The sequence below is a fragment of the Carlito syrichta genome, unplaced genomic scaffold (assembly GCF_000164805.1).
Source record: "Carlito syrichta isolate Samal-C Ts95f unplaced genomic scaffold, Tarsius_syrichta-2.0.1 Scaffold301823, whole genome shotgun sequence".
NCBI lineage: Eukaryota > Metazoa > Chordata > Mammalia > Primates > Tarsiidae > Carlito > Carlito syrichta.
The window spans coordinates 223,381-234,013 of NW_007245919.1; the positions used below are offsets into that span (position 1 = coordinate 223,381).

Sequence of the window (10,633 nt, forward strand, 5' to 3'; positions counted from 1 at the left end):
TACCTACATTTCAACACAACAATTATTTTTCATTATCATAGTAATAGATAACTTTTTTTCCTCCTATAAATAGCATTTTAAAAGTTTAGCTTGTAAGCTGAAACAAAATCTTGCATGAAAATGTTATGCTCTGGTTATTAAAATCTGTATTTCCATTAACAATTTGTGACTGCCCATGACAAATATTTTTATACTTTTACAAAATTTTTGACTATAAAGTTTAAATTTTCATTCTCTATAGTAAAAAAATTAATAGAAACCTAGCCAATGATAGTTCTAAAATGTTGGCTATTCATGTTTTAGAGGTTATTTTTGTGTGTGTGTGAGATGGGATTTTGCTATGTTGCTTAGGCTAGAGTGTATTGGCTAATCATAGGCATGATCATCACTACAATTTTGAGCCCTCAGCCCCAAGTGATCCTCCTGCCTGAGCCTCTCAAGTAGCTGAGACCACAGGTGTGCACCACTGCACTTGGCTCAGGCTAATAGTTTTAAAAATACAATGATTAAAACAACATAGAACAACATAGAACAACCAAACCCAAATAGATACCAGAGTGTATGAAAACAGTTAATAAGATATTGGCTAGAAATTTGAATGCTAGGTCATGCTAATGATAAAGAAAGCAAGCTGCTTTTCTGAATATGGCCATCAATTACAAGAGCGGTAGATAAGTGCTGATTCATTTCTATATGAAGAACTGAAGTTAGATAATCCAGCTCTAAGTATAATGTCATGTCTATAAAACTTTTCAATTTAACTTTGACTTTATATTTGGAAATAGAAAATGCCTTCAATAATGGCTAAAGAGAGCAAAACTATGGAAATAGTGAATAGCTAAAACTAAAGTTAGGCTTTTTATTTTCCTAATTGTTGAAGGCCTGAAATTATTTCTTTTTGTATACACACATTTCCGTTCACTAGATACATTGTCATGAATCATCAAAATTGTTTTGTAAATTGGCATGATACTTGCATAATGGAATGCTGCCTTTCTTAAAGTGTCCGCAGTACAATCCCACATTTAAATTAATTTGTGCCAGTGTCACAGAGCAACAATTAGAGAGCTGATGCAGCAGCAAGTGATTAAAGCCACGAGATGGAAGAATCCCTGTGGTGATGAAAACTGAACTTACATTTCCTCAAACTAGGCACAATGTGAATCCCTAGGAACGAGGGAGGAAACTGCACTTTATTATTCTCTTACTTGTCTGGAATTATTTTCTTATTTAAATGCTCTATACAGAGGCAAATAAAGCCTGTTAACCGATCAGCCATGGCTTTCTCTTATTTCTGCTTAAATAAATCAGTGATCTGGAACCAGAAAATCTCTGCTCAAATAAGAATTTCACTGAACCAATTGCAAATGGCATTAGAATGAAATTGTTCAGAGTGCTTTTGATGGTAATTAACATTTTCTGCTATGCTAAATATTGCCTTGAAGTGAACCATTTGGAAACTGGAACAAAGAGACTCTGGGTAGATACTAAAGTTTATATTTTAAAATCAGATGGACTATTCTACTGTTATGACTTTTCTATTGTTAAGATATACAAGAATACCAGCCTATCTTAACATCAAGGTGTTATCTTTTCCTCTTTCTGACTGGAAGATAAGTATGAGGATAGTAAGAATCATATAGATAAATTTTTAACTGGGGAAATCATATTTAAGGTTTTATTTCTATGTATGATATTTAAGAAAGTTATCTCAAATTTCTATTTTAGGTAATGAGATTTTGTTACATTTTAAATATTGAATCTATGAAATAGTATTTTTACACCTATAACTTTTTTTCTTGCCCATTTATTAATGAACTGAGGAACAGACTGGTAGAAAGAATTATAAAGAAAATCTATTATTTTAAATAATTGCGATATCAAAATAGCAAAATATTCCTAATATTTGGTATCAATGGGAATTATTTATCAAATCAGCAGTAATTTTAATGATTCTGAATGTGTTGTTTTTGCACAGAAATGTTCTACATAGCAACATGTAGTTATGTGGGTCACCTACAATAAATTAGGTGAGAAAATTATTTTTAAACAACACCACAAAGCAATAATTTTTATATGCATTTTGATAAATTTTCTATGTCAACTCTCACCCTCATTTCCATCCTTTACTTTTATTAGTAGATAAAACTTTGTGTCACCAAAACAAGAGTACAGCCGAAATAATGAGTGTGCGCTTCAGTTCATTCTAATTATATTTATTGATCACCTATTTATGTGATGTTAGGAGGTAGTTATATAGTGGTGAAGCAAAGGTGAATTAGAGAGACAGTTTAGTGTCAAGAAACTCACATCCTTCCACAATTTTGTGACCAAAATTATTAAAGAAAAATGTATAGTATTTTGTTGCTTTTAATTTTATGAGTGTCATTTTGTTTTTTGGTTTTTTTTTGAGTTGGAGTCTCACTTAGCTGCCCAGACTGGAGTGCAGTGGCCGCTCCCGGCCACCGCAGCCTCGCCTGCTGAGCTCCAGCAATCCTTCCTCCTCAGCCTTCCGAGTAGCCGGAATTACAGGCATGCGCTACGATGCCCGGCTGATTTTTTTATTTATTGTAGAGATGAGGTCTCGCTGCCCAGGCGGGTCTCGAACCCGCGGGCTCAGGCAATCCACTCACCTCAGCCTCCCAAAGGCGCGGGATTACAGGCTGAGCCACCGAGCCCGGCATCATTTTGTTTTTTTATCTGCATGCTTCCTTAAAGCTTTCTTCAGTTCAGATTATTTTTTCCAAAATCTTCTATCATTCACTTCTTTCAAGTATTAATTTTAGGGGCACATAATTATATATTGATGGAAATATTTATTTATTTATTTATAATAAATATTTCATTTATTTATATTTGCTCAGTAGATATTTATAGAATTTGAATCAATCTCTGTATATTGAGTAATTATGTATCACTCATACAAGGATCTAAACATATTAATATTCAAGATGGGAGAAGTAAGCTAGTTTTTTGGCAGGATGTAAGTGCACATTCAATACGGTGTCATGGGACCACTATGGCAATATAATTACTTAATTGCAGCTTATTTGTTACATGTCACCTGTCATTTATTTTTAGAGCCTTTGAGTTGTAAAAGTCACACATTTTAAAAGTTCACTTTTTTATTTTTAGCTTGAAGACTGGAAGCATAAAAACATGTAATTTTAGAAGTAAAATCAAGTTTGGAAAGTCTCATCAAATTGATGTGCTAATGGGACTATGTTAAGAGTTTTAAGTGTGCTTAGAGGAAAGTGGGAAATTGCAAAAGTGTTGTGTGTGTAGGCTCAATCCACAACAGAACAAAACATCCATTAGGCTCAACCCAAGTAAAGCTGAAGAGCTAGATCAGCTTCCAACAACCACAATTCAAAGATAAAAAGGATAATTTTTGCATAAATACAACAGTGCGGTAAAAACATACCCACAAAGGAAAAATGGGCTATAATTTATTATTATATGTGTTTTTTATCTTTCTTCCTGTAAAATCTCATAATCTGAAAGTAGTATGAAGTGGTTTTCTCCTTTGACATGGTTAATTTGAATGACAGTGGGTTTTCCTCTGAAAGGTCATGTTTCTTGTTTGACTTAAGAGCACAGTTAGACATAAGCTCCATTTTGTTCTTTTGCATTAAAAGATCATATAGGGCACTGGAATCCTGGTCATAATTCAGTGATGACACTTTAGTGGCTCCATGAAGGGTGCAGGTTCCAGAACCTTACAAAAGCACCATTTAGGAAAATATTTTGTGTGTGTGTGTGTGTGTGTGTGTGTGTGTGTGTGTGTGTGATCTGAATCTGTGTGTGTTCAAATACCAGGCTTGATTATTGTTATTGAATTATTTAAAAAATAGTGTTTGTGGGTTTCAGGCTTCACTAAGCTCCTGAAATCTTAAAAAATCACTCCTTAAGATGGTCATCAAGGGGGCGGAGCTTAAGATGGCCACAGGACTGGTTAGATTGCGAGAGTCTCCGCAAAAGCAGGTGTCCATAAAGACTGCATGAATAGGCATGCACTGGTGGGAGAGTGAAAGTCCGTCTGAGGGGAGACTTGGGTCCATGCATCTGACCCCCCTCTGAGGGTGACTGCGAGCCCCCACCACCCTGAGATAGGAGTGCAGGCATGCACAAGATCGTCTGCTTCTCAGGGGACTCTTCAGAGAAGAGTCTGCCGAATCCAACTGATTCTCATTGCCTGAGGCCTGGTCCACACTATCACCTATTATAGAGGATCAGCTGGAGCTCTGGATCTGATCAGTGGAGTGAGAGGGTTGGGGAGAGTCAGAGAGGTGCCCATGCCCAAGGAGGACATGCTGACCTCAACCATTTTCTCTGTCCCAGGACGAGGCAGAGATCTGCACTGCCCCACCCACCCAGCTTCCAACTTGGGACCTAAGGTAATCTCATCAAACTGGGAGAGACAGAAGCTCCTCCTGCATACTGGATTGGACATAGACAGGTCAGATCTGAGTGACAGACTCAACAGGTAGCAAGCCGGGTAAGTTCAAATCTGATCCACCCTCATTCCAAAGTAGTTTGGGGGCATCTGACCCAAGCTGTGAGCAACCCTATCTGCCTGCATTAAGAGCAGAGGGGAGGGGATAGAGACCAAAGCTGAAAGAATGTCAGACTTTTAAAAATGATCTCAGAGTGAGTTTGGTTCCTTGTTTTTATTTTTTTAATTTGTTGTCTGTTTTGCTCATTTTTGTTTGTTTTTTGTTTTAGTTTTTTTCTTTTTAAGTTTTTGATAACGTATTTGTACTTGCTTTGTTTCTGTTATTTTACTGATTGTTTTTTTCTATTCTTTAGACTTCCTGTTTGTGTTCAGGAAGAATACATCAATAGGCAGGTTTTTGGTGGACTAAGTGTTTGTAAGATTATCTGTTTGTTTTAGGTTTTTTAAAAAACCTTTTTTAACTTTGTGACATTTTTCATTTGTTGGTTTGTCTGTCTGTTTCCCCTCTTAATTGTCTCTCTCCAACTTCCTCTTGCCCCCTCTCCTTCTTTTTTCCATTGTTTTCCTTTTTTTTACCTCATATTGCATCCAGGAAACAAACCTATAGCTCTACTGCATGGACAGATTGTAAGGTAGTGGGAAGTGGGTTCCAGGCTGCTCATATACCTGTCGGTGGATACTGGGATCTGCAGATAGATTTTGAATCACAGTTCCACCCTCAATTAAATCTCAAAACTTCAAAAAGTACAGCACCCAACCCATAGCACAGGTCAGAATTGAACAAAGCCAGAGGATTCAAATAAGGAAGAATAGGAGACTGAGCAAACAGAGTAAAAGCAACCCAGGCATCCCTGAACAACAGAATTAAAGAAGAGAGGGAATAAAAGGTGGGAGGTAGGAAAATCTATACAAATGAAGAAAACCAAAAGAAGTATATGAGTCTCACACAGACCACTGGGAGGTCAGACACTAAGAAAACAGACTTTGAGACACAAACAATGAAGAGCCCCCAGAATGACTGGTCTCAAACTATAAACCCAGATATCAAGATATTAATAGAGAGAATAAAAAGAATTGAGGAGAGACAAGAGGAAAATAGGAAGGAGTTGATAACTGAAATAACAACAGTAAAGAATACTGTGAATGAAATAAATAACAAACAGATAACCATGGAAAGCAGATTTAGTCAAGCAGAAGAAAGAATTTCAGAGCTTGAGGACCAAAATATAGGTCTAACTCAAACAGTCAAAAACATAGAAAAGAAGTTTTAAAAGACAGAACAAAGTCTTCAAGAGATGAGCGATTATTACAAGAAGCTGAACCTAAGAGTCATTGAACTTCTTGAGGCAGAAAGAGAGACAGAGACCACCCTCGAACAAGCATTCCATGAAATTATTCAAGAAAACTTTCCTTGTCTCATCAGTGATGTGACCATTCAAACACAAGAGATTCAAAGAATCCCTGCAAGACAACAAATGAGAAGATCAATTCCAAGATATATAGTAATTCACCTACAAAGAGGGTATAAAGGAAAAAATTCTAAAGGCAGCAAGAGGAAAAGGTCAGACTACCTACCAGAAAAGACCAATTTGAATAGCAGCAGATTTATCTACAGAAACACTTCAGGCTAGGAGAACTCAGAGTCCAGGCTTCAAAGTTCTTAAAGATAAACAATTTCAATTGAGAATAACCTACCCAGCTAGGCTAAGCTTCATCAGTAAGGGAGAATTGACATCTTTTCCAGACATTCAGTCCCTAAGAACTTACGCTGCCTCTAGACAAGCTCTACAAGAAACACTTAAGAAAGTACTAAACAGAGAAGAAAGAGAAAAAAGAATGACAACTTTCTTCACAAGAGTGAAGGAAAAAAATTGAAAACACACATGAATCAACCCCTAAATCCAAAGAAAGACAACAAACAGACAGGAACAACAACACCTCTATAAGAACCTCATGACAGGGATAAACTCTCACATTTCAATAATTAGCCTGAATGTGAATGAACTAAATGCACCACTGAAAAGATATAGAATGGCAAAATGGATAAAGTATCATGAGGCAACAATAAATTTTCTCCAAGAGACTCATCTCACCAAAAAGGACATTCACATACTCAAAGTAAGATGGGGAAGCAAAATTTCAGGTGTACAGAACACAAAAGAAAGCAGGAGTTGTAATCTTAATATCAGACAAAATACCCTTTAAGCAATAAAAAATTTATAAAGATACAGAAGATCACTATATAATGATAAAAGGTTCAATCCATCAACAAAAAATATCCATCCTAAACATAGATGCATCCAATATTGGAGCACCAACTTTCATAAAGCAACTTCTAGGCAAACTTAAAAAAGATATTGACTCTAACACTATCATAGCTGGGGACTTTAATACTCCACTCACATCCCTAGACAGATCATCAAGACAAAAAATCAGCAAGGAGATCTGGAACCTCAATGTAACTCTTGACCAACTGGATTTAGTTGATACCTCCAAAACACTACACCCAATGACCACAGAATATACATTCTACTCATCACCACATGGAATGTACTCTAAGATCAACCACATCCTTGACCATAAATCAAGCATAAGCAAATTTCATAAGATTGAAATTCTGCTATGCAACATCTCAGACCATAGTGTAATAAAAAATAAATACCAACAAAGTTCCCCCAAAACCCACAAAGACATGGACACTAAACAGCATGATGCTAAGCAACTCCTGGGTCAACATGGAAATCAAAACAGAGATTAAAAGATATTTGGAAACAAATGAAAATGAAGAAACATCTTACCAAAACCTCTGTGATACCATGAAAGCAGTAGTAAGAGGGGAATTCATATCTCTACAAACACACATGAAGAAAATGGGTCACAAATTAACGACCTAAGAAGTCACCTAAGGAATCTGGAAAAGCAAGACCACCAAAGCCCTAATTTCAGCAGAAGAATCCAGATTACTAAAATAAAAGCCCAAATCTGGGACATAGAAGATAAAAAGATAATATAAAAAAAATCACTGAAACAAAAAGTCGGTTCTTTGAAGGGATAAACAAGATTGATGATCCCCTAGCTCGACTGACCAAGAATAAGCCCAAATAAACTCAATCAGAAACCAAAAGATGAAGTCACAACTGACCCTGAAGAAATACAAAAGATTATCAGAGACTATTATGTACACTTGTATAAAAACAAACCTGAAAACCTAAAGGATATGGAGGACTTTCTGACAACATACAATCTCCCCAGATTGAAACAAGAAGAAATCAAGATCCTAAATAGACCAAAATCAATCCAGAAAATTGACTATATCATAAGAAAACTACCTACACAAAAAGCCCTGGAGCAGATGGCTTTCCAGCAGAATTCCACAAAACTTAAAGGAGGAACTGATATCAATGCTATTGAAAGTATTCCAGGTGACTGAGAAAGCTGGAACTCTCCCCAAATCATTTTATCAAGCTAACAGCACATTGAAACCCAAGCAAGGAAAAGACCCAACAAAGAATGAGAACTACAGGCCAATATCCTTGATGAACATAAATGCAAAAATTCTCAGCAAGATCCTAACAAACCAGATTTAACAACACATCTCAAAAATCATCCACCATGACCAAATAGGTTTCTGGGATGTGAGCCCTGGTTCAATATTCGTGAGACCATAAACGTAATTAAATACATCAACAGACATAAAAACAAAAATTACATGATTATATCATTAGATGCAAAAAAAGCTTTTGATACAATCCAGCACCTTTTCTTGATAAAAACCCTTGAACATCTAGGTATAGACAGAACATACCTCAAAATTGTAAGAGCCATCTACGAGAAATTCACAGCCAGCACACTGCTAAACATACAGAAATTGGAACCATTTCCCCTGAAAACTGGAACAAGACAAGGATGTCCACTTTCATCCTTCCTGTTCAACATACTTTTGGAAGTTCTATCTAGAGCAATCAGAGAAGAGAAAGCAATCAGGGGTATCCAAACAGGAAAAGAGAAACCAAGTTATCCCTCTTTGCAGATGACATTATTCTATACCTTGAAAACCCAGGAGAATCTGTCAAAAACCTCCTTGTACTAATAAAGGACATTGGCAAAGTCTCAGTGTATAAAATAAATGTGCAAAAGACAATCACATTTCTATAAATCGATAATAAACAAACAGAAAACCTAATAAAAAGCACAATTCATTCACAATAGACACACAAAAAAATGAAATACCTTGGCATCTTCCTAACCAGAGACGTCAACAACCTTTACAATGAAAACTAGAAAACACTACTCAAAGAAATCAAAGATGACACAAACAAGTGGAAAAATTTTCCATGCTCATGGATTGGAAGAATCAACAATGTTAAGATGTTCATTCTACCTAAGGCAATCTACAGATTTAACTCAATATCCATCAAATTACCAGCAATATTCTTCTCAGACCTAGAAGCAACAATACAGGAATTCATATGGAAACATAAATGACTGCGAATAGCCAAAACAATCCTGGGGGGAGGGGGATGCAGGAGGTATCACGTATCACACTCCCAGACTTTAAACTTTATTATAAAGCTACAATAATAAAAACAGTCTGGCATTGGTACAAGAATAGGCATACAGCTCCATGGAATAGAATTGAGGTTCCAGAAACAAAACCTCAATTTCTCAACCAACTCATCTTCGACAAAGCCTCCACTACCAACCACTGGGGAGAGAAGAATCTATTTCGTAAATGGTGCTGGGAAAACTGGCTGACCACATGCAGAAGATTGAAACAGAACCCTTACCTATCCACTCACACAAAAAATCAACTCTAAATGGATCAGAGACTTAAATGGAAAACATCAAACTATGAGATACTTAGAAAATGCAGGAAACACTCTTACGATAATTGGAACTGGCAACCAATTTCTGATCAAAACCCCAAGTGCCCATGCCATAAGAGATAGGTTAGACAAGTGGGACTTTATCATACTGACAAGCTTCTGCAAAGTCAAACAAACTATCAAGAGAGCAGGGAGACAGCCCACAGACTGGGAAAAAATATTTGCCAACTCTATGTCTGACAAAGGCCTAACATCTAAGATCTATAAGGAACTCAAACATGTTGAAAAGAAAAAAATAAACAGCTCCATAACACAGAGGGCAAAAGATATGAATAGACAGTACTCAAAAGAAGACATATGAGCAGCCAAAAGATACATGAAAAAATCTTCAGTCTCACTAGTCATCAAAGAAATGCAAATTAAAACTAAACTGAGATACCACCTAACTCTTATCAGAATGGCCATCATCAATAACTCCAAAAATGACAGACGCTGGAGAGGATGTGGTGAAAAGGGAATACTTCTACACTGTTGGTGAGAGTGTAAACTAGTACAGTCTCTGTGGAAAACAGTGTGGCGATTCCTAGAAGTTCTAAAAATTTACCTTCCATATGACCCTGCAATCCCCCACTGGGAATATACCCAGAAAAACGCAAATCACTCTATAAAAAAGATACCTGCACACATATGGTTATCGCAACATTGTTCACAATAGCAAGAACATGGAACCAACCATGCTGTCCATCAGAAGAGGACTGGATTAAAAAAAAGTGGTACCGCAGGGCTCAGTGGCTCAGCCTGTAATCCCGCGCCTTTGGGAGGCTGAGGTGAGTGGATTGCCTGAGCCCACAGGTTCGAGACCCACCTGGGCAGTGAGACCTCATCTCTACAATAAATCAAAAAATCAGCCAGGTGTGGTAGCACATGCCTGTAATTCCGGCTACTTGGAAGGCTGAGGAAGGATCACCGGAGCCCAGCAGGTGGAGGCTGCGGTGGCCGGGAGTGGCCACTGCACTCCAGTCTGGGCGACCGAGTGAGACTCCAACTCAAAAAAAAAAAAAAAAAAGTGGTACAAGGGAATATTACGCAGCCATAAAAAAGAACAAAATCATGAACTTCGCAGCAACCTGGATGGATTAGAGTCTATAATACTGAGTGATCTTTCACAGAAACAAAGAACTGAGTATCACATGTTCTCACTCATAAGCAGACCTTGAACAATTATCGTAATACCATAAGAAAAGGAATGTCAGTAGCAGGAAACTGCGGGCGTATTGGCGGTGGGGAGGGGGGGCAGGGAGGTGGGATTGAAAGTAGTGGGAATCTGCCTGAGGAAGGGGTTGCACACCTC

General features: G+C 37.2%; 1 protein-coding gene across 1 annotated transcript in view; it reads right to left on the bottom strand.

Moving 5' to 3' along the window:
* The window catches only part of TMPRSS15 (transmembrane protease, serine 15), a 141,673-nt gene that overhangs the window by 68,877 nt on the left and 62,163 nt on the right, over window positions 1-10,633 (bottom strand). The window lies entirely within an intron of this gene.